General features: G+C 39.4%; 1 protein-coding gene across 8 annotated transcripts in view; it reads right to left on the bottom strand.

The window, feature by feature from the left end:
* Pak3 (p21 (RAC1) activated kinase 3) overlaps positions 1-21,875 on the bottom strand; it is a 279,431-nt gene that overhangs the window by 220,619 nt on the left and 36,937 nt on the right. For 2 of the 8 annotated variants that reach the window (XM_017318418.2, XM_011247790.3), the window contains exon 2: positions 13,824-13,918. The exons of 5 other annotated variants lie outside the window; for them this stretch is intronic. The gene's annotated coding sequence lies outside the window, so the exon portion shown is untranslated. Of the gene's footprint in view, positions 1-13,823; positions 13,919-21,875 lie in introns of those variants that run through there. One more of the 8 variants, NM_008778.3, reaches the window with a different exon arrangement.

Genomic DNA, 21,875 nt, shown 5'->3' with positions numbered 1-21,875 from the left:
TTAATAGAGAAAATAATATCTATTAAATGGGTTATTGGGTATACTCCATAAGATAATATGTACAAGGTGTTTTCCAAAGTGTATAGCACCAAGGAAGTACTCAAAAACAGTAACAGTAACTATTGTTTCAAAAAAATAGAATAAGGGATGCCTCTATACCATTATATGAGTACAGAATTAGAAAACTTTGTGTATCAATCCATTTTCTTATATACCCAGATAGCACATAGTGACAATAGTGATGCTTCTCACAAGGCTACTCACTGAACCTTCTTATCCAGTATTTGCAAACTGTAAAAACAAAATGAGCTCTCTCATGTAGACTGGATGATGAGTTCCTAAAACACCATCACTCTCTATAACCCTCCAATACTATGGACTGGCTTCATGGTAAGTAGAAAAAAAAAGCTCCAGGAAACTCTATTAGTAGTATGTGGTTTAACTTTTGCAGGTTTAACTTTAGGCGGAACATCTGCATTCTTTGCAATATCATTGTGTTCGTACTGTAGAGTACATGCATTGCCAGGTCCCAGACATTCAGTGATGCTAACGGAATAACTCAAGGAATTTTGATAATAAATATAAGCCAAGCACACACAAAAATGTTCTGAATTTTTTATGAATCCACCCTATTAGTCCAAGAAAATTCAGCTCAATTCTTTATCTGCCGATTACAGTTTTCATGATTTTTGTATTCTGCAGAATCAAGATGATGTCACATGCCGAGGTGCCAGTGGCACATTCATCAGTAATTACAGCTCCATGCTTGGAGAGAAATAAAGCACCAGAGATTCAGACATTTGCTATGGTGCTTAATAATGATCTATTTACTCACTACAAATTGGACAGGGATTCAACACTTCAGCCATTTCACTCCCCTGCTCTTTCTTTCCTTTCGTATTTCTGTCATTTGTGACTGCTGGAAATAGAGGACAGCATGGGGCTTTCTATTTTCGGTTCCTTTCTTACTTCCCCTGTGGCTGGTTGCTTTAGTTTACCTTCACAACAAGAAAGAGGCAAACTGACCCTGTTCTCTCAAGGTTTCTCATACAGGCTAAGTGTGCCACACCCTTTTGTCATTCGCATTTGTCTCCCATTCATTGTGATACTCCATCTACTGAATTTGGGGGAAGGGATGGTAAATCTTATTCAGACATTGTTCCCAGCTGGGAAATGGTGAAGAAACCAATTAATAATCTTGTTGACTAATTTTTCCTATTCGTAGAAATGGAAATACTATTACCACTGGGTTTTTCTAAGGATTGGTGGCAATAGTACTTGTAAGGAGCTTAGGGCAGTAGTTGAAATGGTCACAGTAAGCATTACTATTTTGCCTGAATTTGTGATTTACAAACTTACATTCTGTTTCCTTGTATATTCAAAGCAACCTCTTAGAGGAAGGGGGAATTGTTCTCGTTGACGGATAAGGAAATCGAAGCTACTGGAAAGGGGAAAATTTTGTCTAATATTCCCCAGCTATAGAGGAGGAGAACTAGAATGAGATATTGATCATTGGTTCATTGCTTCTCTACTGTCTTAGACATATTATGCTCCCATCCCTGCCATCACATTGACAAATGAGGATGGGGGTCCATACTGACTTCTGAGCATTATATGACTCTTGTTGCTGGACAGAATCTGGGATGCAGTAAACTTCCTTGGATCTTACATTATAAGCGAGAGTAGGAGAATGTGAAGCTAGACCATCAAGCATCCCTGGAACACTGGTACTGACAATTACAGAACATCCTTACCTTCTGCAAGTATGACAGCATTGGGTAATTGTTTCAGAATGGGACAGTTTTTTTTTCCAAGAGAAGTGGTAAGTAGCCAAGCCAGCCTATTACCTTCAGTTAAAGCAGCACATAGTAGCTGCTATGGAATCAAGTCCGCAGAGAGTAAAGAGGGAAAAAATGAGAAAAGGCTGGAAGAGTAGGGCAAAGAGTAGATTGTACAAGGCATTGATAGTCCAAAAAGTAAGTTGGATTTTATTTGAAATGTGGTATTAAGTTTCTAGGCAGAAAAATACTTTCCAATTTGCAGTTTACAAAGAAACTGATGTTATTATTTAAAAAATATATAAACTATGATTCTGTTTTTGGCCTTGTTTATTTATTTATATTTTTATTAGATATTTTCTTCATTTACATTTCAAATGTTATCTTTTTCCCTAGTTTCCTCTCCAAAAGTCCCCTATATCCTCCCCACTGCCCTGATCCCCAACCCACCCACTCCCGCTTCCTGGCCCTGGTATTCCCCTGTACTGCGGCATATGATCTTCGCAGGACCAAGGTCTTCTCCTCCCATTGATGTCCGACTAGGCCATCCTCTGCTACATATGAACCTAGAGACACAGCTCTGGGGGGAACTGGTTAGTTCATATTGTTGTTCCTCCTATAGGGTTGCAGATCCCTTTAGCTCCTTTGATATTTTCTCTAGCTCCTTCATTGGGAGCCCTGTGTTCCATCCAATAGATGACTGTGAGCATCTACTTCTGTTTTTGCCAGGCACTGGCATAGCCTCACTAAAGATAGCTATATCAGGGTCCTGTCAGCAAAATCTTGCTGGCAAATGCAATAGTGTCTGGGGTTGGTGGTTGTTTATGGGATGGGTTAAACTATGATTCTTTAGTGAGATAAAATGGGCTTGAATCTCAACTCAATCCATTTGTAGACTGAATGATCTTATTCATTGAAGACAATTACAATACCAAGTAAACAGGTAGGTTTTATTCTTTAGGATCTAGTTTTGTTTTGATTGTCCCTATGGAGAAAAATATAATAATGCATGCAAAGCTCTTAGCTTAGAGATTAGCCCATAGTAGGAGCTCAATACATGTCAATATCAATTTTATTAGAATTGCTTTATTAATAGGGATAGTATTTTAGTATTATAGTTGCAGCATTAGGAAAAACACAGGATGTGGTCCAAATCAGGTACTAAGTTAATGCTGATTGAAATACCTTCTAAGAGAATGCAAGATACTTGTAAAAGAAGATAGTGGACAGAAGCGTGTCTTCAGTTTCTGCTAAATAACTGTATTTCCTTTGTCTCTTAAGCTCAGGGAATTATCATATTGCTAGCTGTGCCCTAGTACAGAGATTCATTTGAATATGGAATGAGATGATGGGTAAGGCATAGAAACGAAGCTTTCTTTCTGTATGCATGTGTCACAAAAATCCCAAGGGGCCCATTCATTCCAATGTTAGTGAGCATTTCCTCTGTGCCAGCTGGGCACTGAGCCATTCCATATTTCCAGAAATAACTGAGTCATAGGCACCATGGGACATCCTCATTGGGTCAACTTGTCACCTTACACTGTTGAAGATTGTACAGCACAGCAACTAAGATGAATCAAGTGCCAAGGCATCAGGTGACAGCATGACCATGGCTTTCCCTTTGTAGTCTTTTATGTAGCTGCTCTTTGGACAGAGTTATGTGATAAACTTATTAACTACACTCCAGCAAACGGACAGTCTGGGATGCCAATGTGGCATGTAAATCACCCATACCCTGCACCACACACAGACAAAACCCAGCAAACTGTGCTAATACAAAGAGTTTTCTTGCTTGGCAGATTCCTGACCTCACCCAGTTCTTAAAGTTTAACAGCCTGTCTGACCCTAGGAATGAATGAGTACATACAATGAATACACCATTCCTTTTGGACAAAGAGAGGCCATCATTTTCATGCCCATCAACTCTCATGTTACATTGCTCTGTAACAAGTTTGGTACATCAAGAATATAACAATGACGGAAATGAAAGGCACCATGTACCCAACTCATCTGCCACAGTATTCTTTTTTATTATGTATGAGTGCCCTATCTGTATGTATACCTACATGCCAGGAGAGGCCATTGGATCACACTATATATGGTTATGATCCACCATGTGGTTGCTGGGGATTGATCTCAGGACCTCTAGAAGAGCACCCAGTGCTCTTTACCACTAAGCCATCTCCTCAGTCTCATATATTCCTACTGGAGGTTTTGCCACCTGCTCTCATGAACTCATTTCTTCACCCTTAATTATTCACTTTCTTTGCTGTTGCTTGTCCATGGGATATGTTCTTCTAGCTGAACTGGCTTGTATGGCCTCAGTGGGAGAATATGAGCCTTGTAGAGACTTGATGTGGCAGGGTGGAAAGATACTGGGGGGAGGGTCCCTACTCACTCAAAGGAGAAGGGGAGGGGTGAGGAAAAAGATGTAGCAGAAGGTGACTGGGAGTGGAGCAATTAGTGGAATATAAGTGAAAAAATGTATTGAGTGCCTAATGTGCTTTAAGGTGCTATGGAAGGTATCTGAGGTGTATAATTTGTTCCTATCTTTAACAAGCTTAAATTCTTACATGGGAAGCTGGATCTCAATAGATTATTATTTAATCCCATAAAAAAATAGTTAATAAAATCCTCCCCAGAGCTGCCACCAATTTTCTTTTGCTACACTAAGTGATGTTGTTGCGGATTGACTATGAAATGTCCCCCATAGGACTGTATGTTTGTGGCACCATTTGGGAAGGTTGCAGAGCCTTTAGGAGGTGGATCCTTACTAGAGGAAGTTGTTCAGTATAGGTGGGCCTTGAGGCTTCTTAGCCAGATCCCATTTCCTGTTGATTCAGTTTCCTGATTTCAGATGCAATGCAGCCAGCTTCTAAGAACATTTTCCACTACATCTTTCTCAACCATGATGAACTGTAGTTCCCCTGATCTATGGGCCAAAAATAAACCTTTTCTTTCTTAAGTTGATTCTTGTCAGATATTTTGTCAAAGCAAAGAGAAAAGCAAGTAATACAGAAAACTAGTACTGGAAAATAGAGCCTTTACTGTGACAAAACTGACCAAGTAGTTAGTTCATAGACTGGTGAAACTTGTCTGTAGGATGAATGAACAAGAGTTTGAAGAAACACTGGACTAGAAATGTCCTAGAGTGCTATAAATTAGTGGACTGTTTTAGTAGTACTCTGAAAGGACAAAGAAATGAAGACAGTAGAAACATGGTACATGAGGTTTTGAAAACTGAGATTCATATTATATTCTGGCAAACAACCTGGTTTCATTTGGCCCTTGTCTTACAAAACCTGGCTGACAATGAATTTTAAAATAATGAGCTTAATATCATGACAAAATGGTGTCCTTTGTGGAAGATTATTTCAAGTTAGGATAGCATTCAGGCTGCAGGAGGTTTATTATACAGTAAAGGAGAATAGCAAATGGAGTAGACAGATTCAAAGCAATAAACATTTTGGCAAGAAAAAGAACAGAAGAAAGCTTATGGCCAAGTAAAAGATTGTAATAGTTAAAAATGCTAGTGCCTACCATTAAAGAGAAATCTCATATTCTGTACCGGCACAATAGGAAAGATGCTCTAAGGGCAAGAACCGAAGCATCTTATCTCTAATTTGTAAAAGAAGACTGCCTCAACTGAGAAGTGACAGAAGATTTTTTTTGTGTGTCCAAAAACAACGGCGTAAGAAAGTGATTTTGCAGATTCAGCCATCAAGGCATACAGAGATTGCTATATATAGCTGTGGTTCAAGGGTACCAAACTGTATTCCAGTCTGGCAACAGAACTTGACAGCATCATCCACATGTTACTAATTTTTCAGACATAGAAATGCAAGATTGGTTGAGTTATGAAGTCTTGTTCAAAAGTTCCAGAGAGCTTGGTCAGCTAATATGTGGCCAAGGAATTGGAAACCTTTCAATGGATCTCTGATAGGCCATTGCACAAAACATTTTTTTAAAAAAAATTAGTCTTATTCATTTTATTTCACGTGTATTTTTCCTGCATGTATTTATGTGTACCACATGCAAGCTTGGTGCCTGAAGAAGTCAAGAGGGCATTAGATTCCCAGGAACTAGAATTATAGATAGTTGTGAACCACTATGTTGGTGCTAGAAATAGAATCAGTCCTCTAGAAGAGCAACAACTGCTATTAATTGCTGAGCTATCTCTCCAGGCCCTTACCTTGAGTTTTCAAAATGAAGTCTAAGTTGTAAGACAGGCTCCAATCATTGGTTATGAGAACTTGGGGACATCTGTCAAAGAAAGCTACATGCATGTAGTGAAGCCAGTCCAAGATAAAGACTGTATGCTACAGGAAATAGATGTAGAAGGGTGGGGCTACTTAAGACCTTTGGAAGCAAGATGAGTCCTTCATGAGCCCCATAGGCAAGGCATGGGTCTGTTGAATTCTGTGTTTATGCTGTTGGGCTTCAGTCTTGCTTTTGGTTAATCTTTCCTTGTTACGTCCTCATTTCTCCTTTTTATTTAAAATAGAACATAATTTTGTTTTACAAAATATATACTAATTATAGTTTACCTGCCCCCATCTCCTCCCAGGTTTTCCCCATTACCCACCCAGCAAAACAACAACCTTTCTTTTTCTCTCTCTCTCTTTCTCCTTAGAATATAAACAAGTCTCTAAAAATAATAATAAGGTAAAATAAAAACAAACAAACCACAATAGGACAGAAGAAACAAGCAAACAAACAGAAAAAAACGAGCCAAAGAAAAGGCACAAGAAACACATGCTGACACTGAGACACACATGTTTGTATATACAGGAAAACCATAAAAACAAAATAAAAAGGTACAATATATAAGAAAAGGATCTGTAAGGAAAAATATAGCCAAGAAAATACATTGTAAGAAAAAAAGAAAAAAGATGCCCTTAGGTTTGTGTGTGTGTGTGTGTGTGTGTGTGTGTGTGTGTGTGTGTGTGTGTTGGCCATCTATTGCCAATCATGAAGACTGCCCTTAAGTGTGGTTCGCATAGATAGTGAAACTACATTGTAGAAAACTAATTTTTCCTTTGTGAGTAGTTACCCATTGGAGACAGCTTCTGGGTCACAAATGGGGGATTGTGTCTATTTCCCTTCTAAGTATGGAACCCTATCTAGCTTAGACCTGTGCAGGCACTGTGCATGCTGCCACAGTTTCTGTGAGATCATCAGTCCTTCTGTGATTAGTACTTATTCCCTTGGTGTTTTTCATCTCAGCTGGCTCTTAAATTCTTTTTTGCCACCTCTTCTACAGAATTTGCAGAGCCCTGAGATATTTGGTGGAGACATCCCCTTTAGGATGGAGTATTCCAAGGTCATTCATTCTCTGCACATTTTCCAGATGTGTCTCTGTACTTCTTCCCATTTACTACTGGAGGCAGCTTCTCTGATAATGGCTGAGAAATATACCATTCTATGAGTTTTGCAGAATGTCATTAGGAGTCAATTTATTGCTGTGTTCTCTTAGGAGAACAGTAGTCTCTTGTTTTCCCTAAGACCACAGACTATTCAGTTTCAGGTTCTTGACCACCCAGGCAGTATTGGGGATGGGTCCCATCACATGGAATGTGCCTTAATTTCAATCAGCTAATGGTGAGTTCCTACCACAATTTTTGTGGCACTATTCCACCTGCATGTCTTATAAGAAGGTCACCATTGCAGAACATAGGGTTAATGTTTAGCTTTCTACTTTGGTAGTATGTAGAGTAGTTCCCAGTATCATGAACAGTAGTCATCAACAGTAAATGAATCAGCTAGACTTCTCCATGTTCAATGAGTTCTGTACATATTGTCTCTAGCTTTGGAATGGAAATGTTAACTATGTAATATTGTATATTGGAAATGTGTAATTTGTTTTTTGGTGTTATTGGGGCTCACAGGTAAGAGACTACCTTGACTTTCAGACAATACAATGCTGGGCTTGATAACAAAACTGGGAAATTTTAAACTTAGAATTAGTATTTTTTTATGATATGACACTTAAGCTTATGGGGTCCAGGGGTAGATACTGTTGTTTGAACAAGAAATGTCATCCCCAGGCTCATGTGTATGAATACTTGGGCCCAGCTGGTAACACTGTTATATAAGGTTGCAGAATCTCTAGGGGATGGAGCCTTGTTGGGAGAAAAATCTAGAAGTTTTGTAGACTGGCCCAACTTCCTAAGTATTCTCTTCTTTGTTTCAGATGCAATGTCACCAGCTGTCTCTGTCTCCTTCATCACCATGATGAACTATAGCATACCCTCAAATTGTAAGCAAAAATAAACCATTCTTCCTTTAAATTGTTTCTTTACAGGTATTTGATTACAGAAATGTTACCAAGAAAAAGTTTACTTTGTTCCATTGTCTCCAAATTATTTCTTTCCTTTATCGCTTGAATGCCCTGTAATCACTACTCAGAACAAGTTTAACAGTGGCTCCCATATAACAAAATGCTATGCTTAATTCTTAGTCCTTGCCAAAACTGTGATATCTTCAGTGTCATTAGCTCAGTTAATGGCTACTCCATTTTCTCTTAATTACATTTTTCTCTGCTAGTCTCCTTCTTCTCTTATTTATTTTTATTTTCTTTCTTTGGCTGTGTACTTTGTCCCATGCTCAATGTAGTCTTAACACCACATTCTGGGCACTCTACCTCCCATAATACAATTATACCATTTCTCATTGGTTTTCATATCCTTTATTTTGAGATGGGAAGAATCTTTGAGGAAGTGAAGTCCTGACTGAATGTATATTTTGACATGGGCATAGCCTGTCAAGGACATGAGACAACTGACATGGCCATTACCTATATGGGCCAGCTTCAAGAGGAGTAGGCAAAGCTCTACCCACAGAATCAAGTATATGGGATTATGAATGACTAATTGCTGTGTGCAAAGATTAGCAACTGTAGCTTCTTTCTCCTGGATGTTTACAGCCTGAGATTCATAACCTACAGAGGTGACCTACTGAGCCAGCTAACTCCTCCCCCTGTGCTATCCTAATAAACATGATGAGGTTCCAACTTGATGACATAATGATAGGAGAATCTTACCTGATCTCAGCTTCATGGTATGTGTGTCTGTGTACCTGTCCTTTCTTGATTTCCTTTGCCACCTCTAGTCAGGGTTCCAGGACCCAAACTGCACAAGCTACAGCAATTTCTATTGTAACATCAGTACAATCCTACTACAAGGCACCATCATCTCTTGTCTACATTAGCTTTCCAGATGGTTCCACCTCCTTTGTTCTGTCTATTCTCAATAAAGAAGAGAGTGAGCCAATTCAATTCCACATCAAATTATGCTACTATGCTAGCTAGTGCGTTGTCAACTTGGCACAAGCTAGAGTCATTTGGGAAGAAGACACCTCAACTGAAAAGATGCTTCCACAAGATTGTCACCATGGGCAAGCCTTTGGTTCATTTTCTTGAATAATAATAACCATAGGTTGTAGGCCCAGCTCACTAGGGTCTAGTACACTGAGATGCTACCCCTGGGCAGGCAGTCCTGTATGGTATAAGAAAGCAGGCTGAGATATTCATGAAGAACAAACCAGTAAGCAGCATTCTTCTACAGCCTCTGCTTCAGTTATTGCCTCTAGGTTCTGCCTTTGAGTTCCTATTCCAGTATCCCTTAAATGATGGACTATAAGTTATAAGATGAAATAAACCCTTTCCTCCACAAGTTGGTTTTTTTTTTTTATGGCCATCGTGTTTTATCACAGCAGTAGAAATATAAATAAGACAGCTACTCTCTGTTGGATGATTTTCACTTCTTAGTAAAAGCCAAAGGTGTTCCAGTGAACTTAAAAGCCTCAATTATCTCAGCATCACTCCAACTCTCTGAAGATATCTCCTACTATGTTTATCCTTATTCTCAACTATATGCACATTATCCCTATGCTATCCCCCCAGTTACATCAGGATTCAATTTCAGTACATGTACACAAGCTTTCCTTGGTTTAAATGTGCTGCCTTCTGGTAAATGCCAATCTATGTTTCTCACTTCCTTCAGGTCTTTATTCAATATCTTCCTGACTAGGCCAAGGACTCTACACTTATATGTCCAACAAAACTGTCTTCTCTCTCTCTCTCTCTTTCTTTTCTTTTCTCTTCTTTTCTTTTCTTTTAGTTTTCTTTTTAGAAGTTGTAATCTAACATGCTATATATTTTAGTCAATTCAAGATACCATAGTAAAAGATCATGGGTTAGACATCATAAATAGAAGTACATTTATCAGAGTTCTCAGGGGTATAAAATCCAAGATCTAGATGCAGACAACTTCTAGCTCCTTTTGAAACCTTTTCTCTTGGCCTATAAGCAGCTTCCATACCTTGATGACTCACATGTGTATCCTCACCCAGATCAGAGAAAGTGGGAAGGAGAAATCTCTGTAGAGTCAGCAGTTTTTAGAAGAGCACTAATCCCACAGACCAAGGCCCCATTCTCATTGCCCCATCTAAACATAATTATTTCCCCAAATTCCATCTCTTAAATTACACCACATTGTGGCTTTGTACTTTAATTTATGAATCTATGGGAAGATACAAACTTTCGGTGTAGAATTTTACATACATATTCCACAGTATGTCTTACTGATTCAGTCAGTAACATCACAAACAAACACCAATTGCCTGACTGATCTTGCTTATTGTCTGCCTTCCTTATTGGAATTGTTATTTTATGAAGTTTGGGATTTGTATTCATTTGTGTTCACTGTTTTACTCCCTGTGTTTCCAGTAATCCTTGGCAAGCAGTATGTACTCAATAAATATTTACTGATTAAGTGGATGGAACAAACAAGTTAATTGTAGCCTGATTCAAGCACTAAGTAGAAAAGAAACAGACTGATTGACCAGAATGGAGGCCATCAACTTTGGCTGGTTGTTCAAATCACAGTAGGAAGTATTTGCAGATGCCTAGAATTCAACATCAAAAATTCTGCCTTACTTGGTCTAGAAGGGCCTGGCCATTGTCTTATTTTTAATGTTCTCTAAGTGATTCTCAGTGTGAAGCAAACCTTAGAGCCAATGAATTGAACCGAACTGAAAACATGAAAACCTACTGAAAATAAATCACATGAGGAAGACTTCATCTTTTGTTGACATGGGGTCATTAATGTGGAAACTTGGAAGAGAAAATAAATAAAGCATACACAATTTGAGGGCCAGGAGGAGGTCTAGTTCCTGGCAGAGGGTCAGAATAAAAGTGAAAGCATTGGAGTGCAATTGAGTTTGGCATATTCTCAGAACAGAAGGTTATTGTGGGTGGTACAAAGCAGGAAAGAAGAGTGGGGCAAGATGAGATTAAAAAAGGTGCATAGGAACTACATTATGCTGGGCTCGATAAACTGTGCCAAGTATTAAAAAAACAAAAACAAAAACAAAACTTACTTCATGAGATGAGAGCTGTGAGAAGATTTTTGAGGAGGATATGATCTGATTTACTGTGTTGCATAAAGGCATCAGTGAACACAGAAGGAACTCAGGAGCCTGCTTTGGTACTCTAAGAGCCTGAACTAGGCTAATGGCTAAGGGTGTTTGTTCCCTGTTATCTACATGAGTGGAGTACAGCCATCTCTGCTCAGAGAAACTCACATACAAGGCCCGTAGTTTTGAGGAAATCTTTCTAGAAATTTTTTAAAATATTTCATGACCTAGCTAATTCTGTGATTAGTGGCTTTAGAGGCTGGAGTCTCTATGCCCCAATTTTCCCAGGCTGCCCTAGTAGGTCAGGTAATGGAAACGGATCCATCTACCTATCAAATGATCTAATCTGAAAGGGATTTTTTTTTAAGTCATAGTAGCGTTTCCTTATATGAACTTTTAAGAACTTCACTAATCTTCAGTCCTGATTCTTTTCTGCTTTCTGGGAGATTAAGACATGAACATGCATAGAAGTGACAGAAGAGAAAACAAGTTAACTATCCAAAGGGAGATATAAACAAAACTCGGTAACTTCTATCTTTTGTTTGGCACTCTTCCTATGCTGAGCTTTAACATGGGCTTTGCCCATGTTCCTGTTTTGTCTCCATCACAATTCAATGGTGTAGGGGATATGATCCCATGATGATGATGACAAAAATCATGACTAAAATTCCCTAAATGCTTTGAATCAGCTAGTCATTAAGCAAGGTGCTTTGATATATACCACCTAGGTAAATGTTCATTCTACAGATGAGGATAAATACAGCCAGATACAATAAATGATTTATTCCGAGTTATAGGACAAGGAAGTTGAAGTTCAGATAGTCAAACATGAGTGATCTTAAAGAGTTATAAGAATTCACAGCAGATGGCTACTACCTTGTCTAGAAAATGCATGTATACAGTGAACAGACAGAGTACACACATGGCTATACAAAGAAGGGCACCATGAAGGAGCTAGAAGATGGCTCCACTTGGTTGGCATTGAGGATATATAATGGGGAATAATGATTAAAGACACTTGTGGCTTTTGGTGTTCCTAATCGTACCACTGGTACTACTCATACCAGGGCCAGTTAGGACCTGTAGCCTATCAAAATTGTTTGCCACTCAAATCTTCATCCTGAAGTGCTTGATTTAAAAACAAAAAACAAAAAACCCTCCATTACTCAATACCCATGAAAGAAATTTCTTCTTATATCATAGAGTAAAAGACTTTGGAATGGGACATCCATAGTAAACGTCTACTCTCAAAGCTCAGGGCAAGTTAGCAGAAGAGAGGCTACAGAGATTATGGTGGCGGTATGGTGCGCTGGTGGATTACTTCAAGTAAGCAGTGTTTCCTGCACACAGCAGGGCAGATACACATATAAAATCACAACTCATGATCAGAAAGCACAAGGCCTGTATAATTCAAGCCAAACAAAATTCCAACATAAAGGAGAAGTAGACATGAGATTCCCACCATGGCAGGAGAGCTGTTGTCATTTGGTGGCTTCTGGGAGAGAGGGAAGGTCAGTGTCCTTTAATAGTTTATTCAGAGTATGAGATGTCAGAGTAGTTGGCCAACACAAACTGGATTTGATGGATATTTGAAAATGAAAAAAATATACAGAAAAAAAGAGAGAGATAAACATCAAGTTAGGGAAGTAGGGAAGTAAGGGTGAATCTGTGAGAAGTTGTGGAATGATCAAGATACATTGTTTCAAATTCTCAATGAAAGAATAAAAATATTAAAAAGATTCTTAACCCCATTCCAAGTTACAGCAAAGAATACACTGTCTAACTCAAACCCTGATGAGTAGTAATTTGGCTCACAATAATTCAGTAAATGATAGCTATTCAATCTTATTTGTTCTCTCTTGGGTAGAAGTGACCCTTGGACATTTAGCAGGAGGAGAAAATATTTGAAAAAATGCAAAAAAAAAAAATACAAGAGAAAGAATCCTAGTACAACTCATCAAGCCAAGCAAGAAAGTTAGTCTCATCATAGTACGTGTAATAGGATTCATGCCAGCGATCTAAATGCCCAGCAATATGAGCTTGGTGACACAAAACATGAACACTATATTTTGGAAATGAAGTAAAACTGTACACTCTGACAAGAAAGATGTTTAAGTGGTGGGTGGGGATAAAGCAGGACATGAAACATTCTCTAGGGTATGATCTCAAATCCTAGAGCTGTTTATAAATTCACAAACTGGCCAGATATATCTAGCAGAGTGCCAACATGCCACGTAGATCCACCTTCAGTACACACTATTGACCTTTGTAACAAACCCATGGTACTTTTATAATTAGGAAGCAAATACTCATATTTCCATTGTAGCAAGGCAAACAAGCAAAGTCTCCATCTTCAATTATCCTTATACATCCTGTTTATTATAACACTTTGTCAGTGCTCATATGTTTGATTCAGTAATGCATTTGGTCATTTTATTTCATGGCTTTCTCATGAATGAAAAAACAATAACGTATTAACCAGACTATAACATAGCCCAATGGAGTGGCAATTGATTAAAGAACATTACCCACAGCATAGGTGGCAACCAGTAGAAAGGCCTCCAGAGGAGGGCCCCGGGGCTTTTCCAATGTCGTTAATAATTTACGAGATATATAAAATGTACTTACCACGTCTGAAGATGACTCAAAGCTGGCAGAGGATCAAAGAGGTTGAAGAACAAAATTGAGATGCAAAGTGAACTCAGATGGGCTGGTGTACTGGGCTAAAATTTTAAAAGGTGAAATTTAAATAAGACAAAAAAAAACTACTCAACAAAAACCTTAATAATCCATTTTGTGACACTGGAAGCAGGGACAGTGTCTCAGAAGCAGGTCACATACCAACTGACCAAGCAATCAAGAAAGATGTAAAAGTTTGAGTTGAGCCACATACGTAACTCAAGATAGCAGTTGAACGAAGGTAGATTATTTAGTTGGTAAAGTCTCAGAGTACCATTTTGAGGTAGGTATATTAATTAAAGTACCAGTTCTGGATGCTGCTAAACATGATTGTTTTCCTGTAGTCTCCAATATTCCTTTATAGGGTCTCCTATTCAATTCTAAACATCACATTCTTAGAGGATCACTGAAAAGATGTTTAACACCTCCCAAGAAGAAACAGAAGTTCATAGTAGGAGAGGGTTTGCCCGAGACTTGGGTCCTATGAAGCAGGAGGGTGATAATATACAGGGTACTTACTAGCCAACAAATGCCAAATCTCTACTGCTTTCCTACAGATAGGTCCTTGTTTTAGGTTACGGGGCTGAAAGGGTCACTGACATCCAGTGGTGACAAACAGGCAGGGAGAACAGCTAATCTTGTCAGATAGTTGTTCTGACCTAGAGAAGGTCCTGCTGGAGGCTTGGAAGACTGATAAGGTAAGAGGGTTCACTGGCATGAACTGATGTCAGTGGCAGAACTCTCCTAATAAGGCCTTTGGCTCCGAGGGACTCCAGGTCTTTTCCTGAGTCACTGTCAGTGTTCCTTTCTGTGTACCCCCTACTATACAATGAGCCCATACTGTGCAGTCCACAGGGTGTGAAGGGCAGCTTTGTGGGACTTGTTTGACTTCTGTCTCATTTATCATTGTTCCAGGCCTCCTGAGGAGTAAACCACCACAGAGGAGGAGCTGATGACCGAGATCGGTCAACTCAAGTTCAAAGGAGCTTCCACCTTTCTTTTCACCTCCCTGCAAAGAACTCTCCGAACTTAACTAAAAACAATAAAAACAAAACAACAACAACCAAAAACCAAAACGACAACATCTGGTCTCAGTGACCTGTCTAATTTCCTTTCCCCTTATGTTTCCTCCCTTCATGTGTTTTTCTTCTTACATTTCCCTTGAGATGCCTCACAGTTCACTCTCTCACTTCCTTCAAGGCTCAATTCAGATCACCTACTCAGTGAGCTTTTCCTGGCCACTTGTTTAAATTCTATGTTGCACAAGTTTATATATACACACACACACAGAAACACACAGTGACACACACATATACACACAGTTCCAACCACTTTAATCAATATAACACAATACGCATTTAGATAATTCATTTGATGTCCATTTTGCTAGTTCATTTGATGTCCTCTCTCTATGGTTCTGTAAGTTCTTTACATGTAGACATGTAGTTCTCGTGTCTGGTGTATGTGTGTGTGTGTGTGTGTGTGTGTGTGTGTGTGTGTGTTTCTCGGCTTCTAGCACACTGACAAGAACCACAGCTCAGTAAAGGTCCGATAGACACAGATGCTCAGTAAAGGTCCGATAGACTGCCTCCCAGAGCCATGCTATTGTCTACTCTTATTTCAACAAACAATCATGTGCTAGTAAAAAGATAAAGTTTAAGTTAAATAAAAAAAAAGAAATCTCACTTTTAAAACTGGCCTCAAAACTGATAACAAGAAATTAAAATGCTAAGTAGTTAGATTTGAGATGCCTTTTTAAATTTTTCTCAATTTCTTTCACTTATCATGCAACTATGGCACATTACTTCTCAGCTGATGATAATAATTATAGTAGCTGATATCAGCTGAGTGCTACAGAGTATTAGAACTGTGATAAACACTTTACTTGATTAAGATATTTAGTTGCTATGATAGTCCTCTGAAGTTGGTACTATTAAAATTCCTATCTTAAAGATCATGACACTACTGCATATGCAGCGAGAGACAGGAGCTCTGGGCGTACTGGTTAGTTCATATTGTTGTTCCTCCTATAGGGCTGCAGACTCCTTCAGCTCTTTGGGTACTTTCTGTAGCTCCTTCATTGGGGACCCTGTGTTCCATCCAATAGATCACTGTGAGCATCCATTTCTGTATTTGCCAGGCACTGGCATAGCCTCACAGGCGACAGCTATATCAGGGTCCTGTCAGCAAAATCTTGTTGGTATATGCAATAGTGTCTAGGTTTGGTGGTTGCAGAGGCTGGCCTAGTCAGCCATCAGTGGGAGGAGAGGCCCTTGGTCTTGCGAAGATTCTAGGCCCCAGTATAGGGGAATGCCAGGGTCAGGAAGCAGGAGTGGGTGGGTTGGGGAACAGGGGGAGGGGGAAGGGTATAGGGGATTTTCAGAGAGGAAACTAGGAAATGTAAATGAAGAAAACATCTAATAAAAAAATCATGACACTGAAAAGCCAGGAGGTATGCCCTGGTCAAGGTCATGACTAACATCAGACAAATTTCAAGGTACTAGCAACAATTTCACCCTAAAGTATAGTATAAATTCATTTTTAGCATCTGCCTTGGTTTCATTAGAGACATGCTTGCTTATCTTTCAGCACATCCCAGCTGGGATGCTAGGAAAGTTGTCACTAACTTGTCTCTCTGTGTCCTGAAGAGTAGGCCTCTGGAACAGATGAGGATTTCAGTCTCTACGTGTCCTATCATCCCATCTGAGAATATACTTCTCCCTAGCTTGCTTCCCCTATCCTGCCAATTTCACCCTAAAGTATAGTTTAAATTCATTTTTCTCTAGGAATCCTTCTTTGGCCTTTCTGCCATGATCTCTCTCCCTCTCCCTCTCCCTCTCCCCTCTCCCTCTCCCTCTCCCTCTCCCTCTCACCATGAAGTTCATACACTACAGTTATCGCCAGCTTTGTAAGGCTGGCTTTCTTTCCATTCAGCTATGTCTGTCTCAGTTAGACTCCAGCTCCAGAAAACAGCTGAGTCCTTTGCTCCTTGGAATGCCCTGAGTCAATACTGTGCATGTAAATAGTAGACCCTCAGTAATTATTGTGTTGATTTTATGATATTACAGTGACCTCATAGTTGTACAGATGTTCTCTTTTCAAGGTACTCCACACATATTATCTCACATAACCCCACAGTGGACCTGAGAGATAAGAGGAACAGGTCTGATTTTTCTCTTGTTGACAGTTGACAGAACTGGGAGCCAGGGAAGTTGAATAATTTGTCTTAAGTCACATACCCGAGAAGTGAGACTCCCTCTGTGACTTTACACCCTGGAGTTTTTTTACTAGACCACACTGATTCCACAGAAAGATTCTGCTGGTAGGAGCAATGCAAATAACCTTCCTATAAAGGTCTTGTCTTCATTCTGTCACTGGCATAAAACAAAGGCAATACAGAATGCCAAGAGGCATTATCATCTGTGCAGACCGGGAAGGAAGGTAAACTTATCCACTCTACAGAGATGTGCCTGGGGCTCATCAGTTGAATGGTGATAACTCAGTTATAATCTGTGTGGAGAGGACTGGTGACTGTTGTCTTCTACCACATGGCAAACTACTTTAGCCCCTGGTAGAAACAGTCTAGCAGATGGTATGATAACAGTGAAAGGGCACTAAGATGATAGAAACCTGGGTACAAGATCTAATTCTGCCACCAACTATGGATGTGACTATGAGGAAGGCTCTGAAACCCGTCTGTTGCTGTACTTCCTTTCTAGGAGACTCCAATTTGCAAGGCCACTCATAGCTTGAGTGTTTAAAAAGTTTAAGATACATACATCTATAATCATAAGTTTAGGATCTACTGGATCCTACCTGTACTGTAGACAGATTTTTCTTTGGTGCAGTGTGAAAAATAGTTTCAAATTCTAACATGGGAAGGTAAAATGATTTTGTATCAACGTGCAGATGTCAAAGTATGTATCTGCTTTTAAAAAATGGAACTTTTAAGCTCGTGTTGGTAGCACATGGCTGTCTTCCCAGCACTTGGGAGGTTGAAGCAGAAGATGAGGAACTCAAGACTAGCCCATTCTACTACTGATACCTGTCTCAAAGTGGGGTGGGAAGCAAACCAAAGCAAACAGGAAGACTTAAAATAAAGTTTGATTTTTAATCTTCCTAGAGAAATGATCTGGACATGTAAAGTTTACTCATCTGTTTACTGCTTAAAGCAAAGTGTATGCATGATAAGTACTATGGAGGAAACTGAAAGCCAGGTAGGAAGTCAAGGGTTCTGAAATGGTATGGTTAGAGATCCTACAAAGCCAACAGTTGTATAGACAGTGTACAAGGGGTTTCAATGATCAAATGCCCACATAGTCAGAAGTTCCCTGGGAATAAGAATGTAACATTGCTTGCCCTTTTTATGTGGACTTTATGGATGAAGAGTTAAGGATGTTAATATCTTCCACATGCCAAGTACACAGTGAAAAGATAAATTGTGTGTGCCGATGTGAATCAAAACACATCTTTAAGTCTGAGTAAATGGTTCAGTCAATACAAATCTTGCAACACAAACAGGAGAAACCGAGTTTTAATCCCCAGCACCAATGTAAAAAGCTGATAATGGTGTAGACCTGTACTACAAGCGCTGGGGAGGTGGAGACAGGAGGATTCCTATGGCTGGACATCTGGCTTTGCAAGATCAGCAAAGCCCAGTTTCAGTGAGAGACCTTGTCTCAAAAAATAATGTGGAAAATGACAGAGGAAGACAACCAATATCAACCTCTTCATACTTCACAGGTCTGCAGATAGACCTACACATGTGTTCACACACACCTACGTGTTCATGCACATAAACATGTGCACACATACATTGCACCCACAAGTATGCGTGCGCATGCACAAGCTCACATACACATGATTAACAAACATAATTTTAACAAGTTATTTGATTTCACAAAGGTGAAGTTTCCTATAGTAAAATATATATCAATGCCTGGAAACAAGACAGAAGATTGTGCACAAGGGATCTTTGGACTAATCTTTGGCAGAGGTATACAAAGTCCTTGCTAATGAACACCAATTGAACACTCCAATAAAGCCAGATGCATTTCCTATGTAATGGGGTCAATGCAATTAGCCTGATACTCATAACCAAACTCCTAACTTGACCTTATACGTTAGGCCAAGGCCATTACATGGTATTAAGATTCAATTCTAATTAAACAATAGCCAACTCTCTTGACCCAAGCATAGCATGGCAAAGATAGGGAGGGAAAAGAAATGAATCATGTTGCATTCTCTTGCTAATAATTTCTAGTCTACTTTAGGACTTGACATATTATTTCTCTGTATATTCAAATGAAAAGTGAATAGTTCAAACATGTTTAACTATGATCTACAGTAAAGGATTACTTCACAAAATATGTATATACAATGTACATATATATGCATATATATGTAGGAATTACATGTTTATAATCTATGTATAACCATATAAAATTATAAATATACATGGAACAAGCATTCCATGAAGCCATATTTATCTTTACTGTATATAGTGTACACTGTTACTTCCTTTCACTGTTGTTGGTAAGTGGTTTTAATGCTCCTTCTTGCTCCTGAAGTTGATTTCCTGGTGAGTCATGATCTCATTTGAAAATGCTGCTATTGGCCAACAGTGGCCAAGTCTGCCACACATCCTAATTGGTTAGGATCTTTACTGAATGTGATTTGTTGAAAGGGCATGCTACAATGGAACCAGGGGACTCATGCCTGTAAGTAAATCCTCTACCACTTATCTGTACCTCCAGTTCCAGCACAACTCCTTTCCAAACCTATGGAATCAACGAGAAGTTCTTTGAATTTACCCTATGAATCTTCACGTGCACGTGCATGTGAACACACACACACACACACACACACACACACACACACACATTTTTTTAAACCAAGGACCAGCTGTGCACTGCCAAAAAAATTCCAATTCTCAAAAACAGAGGCAAATGACATCAACAGTAATTGCTGTTATGCCATCCTTAGCAGCATAAGAGTTTTCCATTCCTTATCTAACTGAAGCCCTCATGACAACCCCCACTTCATAAGCAAGGAAGCTGAGTCTTAGAGCACTTCAGTTAATTTTCTGCAAGGCACAGGGAAGATAGTTAAGACAAGGTTTTCCCCGTGATTTTCTTTCCATGATTGGATTCCGAATCTACTGTTGTATGCATACCACCCACTCTCATATTCCTCCCAAGAATATATATTCAAAGGCATTTGATCTGCCCTACTACCCCAAATTGCACACTCAAATTGCTCAATCATCCAAGGTAAAGATCAGATACAAAACAATACTTAACTATGCCATTCATTGAGTTGTTTTGTTTCCATGGAATATGCAAGTCTCCACTTAGACCTTTCAATCATACTGCAAATGTGGAAGGACAGAGAAGAAAATCAGACTCACTTAGCAGAAACAACTTATCCAAATCCCCACAGTAGGTTACAGCCAAGCTGCAACACTGTGACTCCCTTCTGGCCTGATAGTGCACTTAGATGGGCTTTCTCAAGAGCTCCTAAGCCTAGCTCCCTTTAAGTCAGAAGAAAAGATGGCTTGTTTTCTGCCTTCCTCCACAGAGAATTTATACCACCAATTTCAGAAATGCATGAGCTCTCCTCATACACTGCCTGAGGGACAGGTTGCCCCGACCTCAAGGAGGCTGTGCTGAGGACTGGCAGCATTTCTATTTCTGTCTTGCAATTTGTAAAAAGCTCTGCACTGTGCTTTAAAGAGAAAAAATCATAGATTTCTTGATAAAGGGAAAAGGCTCTGTTCCTCCCACAGAGGCAAAATGCCACCAGCCACGAGCAAAGCAGCCCATGGAAGTCTCTGTGGAGCAAACTGCTGCACACCCACAGCCAAACTCTGTGGTGGACTGGATGGCAGAAGAGGAGGTAGAAGGAAATAAATGGCCCCCATTTAGTCTCTTCAGCTGAGGACCTCTCTCCATTGAGAATATCTCCTCTGTTTCTGCCACAGAGAGGGGTGTTTTTACAGTTTGTATGTGGTCATGTCACAAATGACTAGTTATTTCTTAAACACTGCATCAATTCTAACATTTTTTTCATCCCTTCCCCTTTCAATGTAAACCTTTTTCTTTTTTCCCTTTACGGTTCTTCAGGCAAACCTTCCATACACACAGAAACACACACACACACACACACACACACACACACACACACACACACACGATAAAAAAATAAAAGCAGGATTTCTTTATCTTAGCCTCAGTATTCCTATCTATAAAGTGAGTACACTTAATCTAAAGATCTTTTAGGTTATTTCAGGGACAGTTTGTTAACAGTAAGCTCAGTAAGCTAATTTCAATGTATGCATGCATGAATCAATCTCTCTCTCTCTCTCTCTCTCTCTCTCTGTCTCTCTCTCTGTCTCTCTCTCTGTGTGTGTGTGTGTGTGTGTGTGTGTGTGTGTGTGTGTGTGTGTGTGTGTTGAAACAGGGTCTATAACCGATATTAACCTCCAAATCCAACTGTAGCCAAGGATGATCTTGGACATCTTCTACCTTCCCAAGTACTGGGATTACAGGCTTGCACCATCAAACTCACTTTGTTTGGTGCTGAGGGGTGAAACCCAAGGGCTTTATCCATGGTATGTAAGCAGTGTGCTAACTGAGTTATGTTTCTATTTCCCCAAACAATCTGGTTTTGTTGGTGGGGAATTGAGTTGTTGGATAATAGGCAAATTATTATTATTATTATTATTATTATTATTATTATTATTATTCCCAGGAGAATTCTGATAATCTCATGAAGAACTGCACTGCCTATTCCCAATGTTGCAGTTTCATTGTCTATATTGGCATTCAGTGCTATAAAGCCTGGCTAGTCAGTTACCTCTTCTCTGTGTGCCATTTTCTCTCTCCATGTGCAGGTGGTGAGTACAATCCAGCCTTTTAATAACTGAGGTTTCAACCCTGTAGAGCTTCAAGCTACTGCCATTCTCACCTCAGTAGAAGCATTCCATGTGACATCAAGAAA

This window comes from Mus musculus, chromosome X, assembly GCF_000001635.26.
Source record: "Mus musculus strain C57BL/6J chromosome X, GRCm38.p6 C57BL/6J".
In the NCBI taxonomy this organism is placed as follows: Eukaryota; Metazoa; Chordata; class Mammalia; order Rodentia; family Muridae; genus Mus; species Mus musculus.
This window is presented reverse-complemented; position numbering and strand designations above follow the sequence as displayed.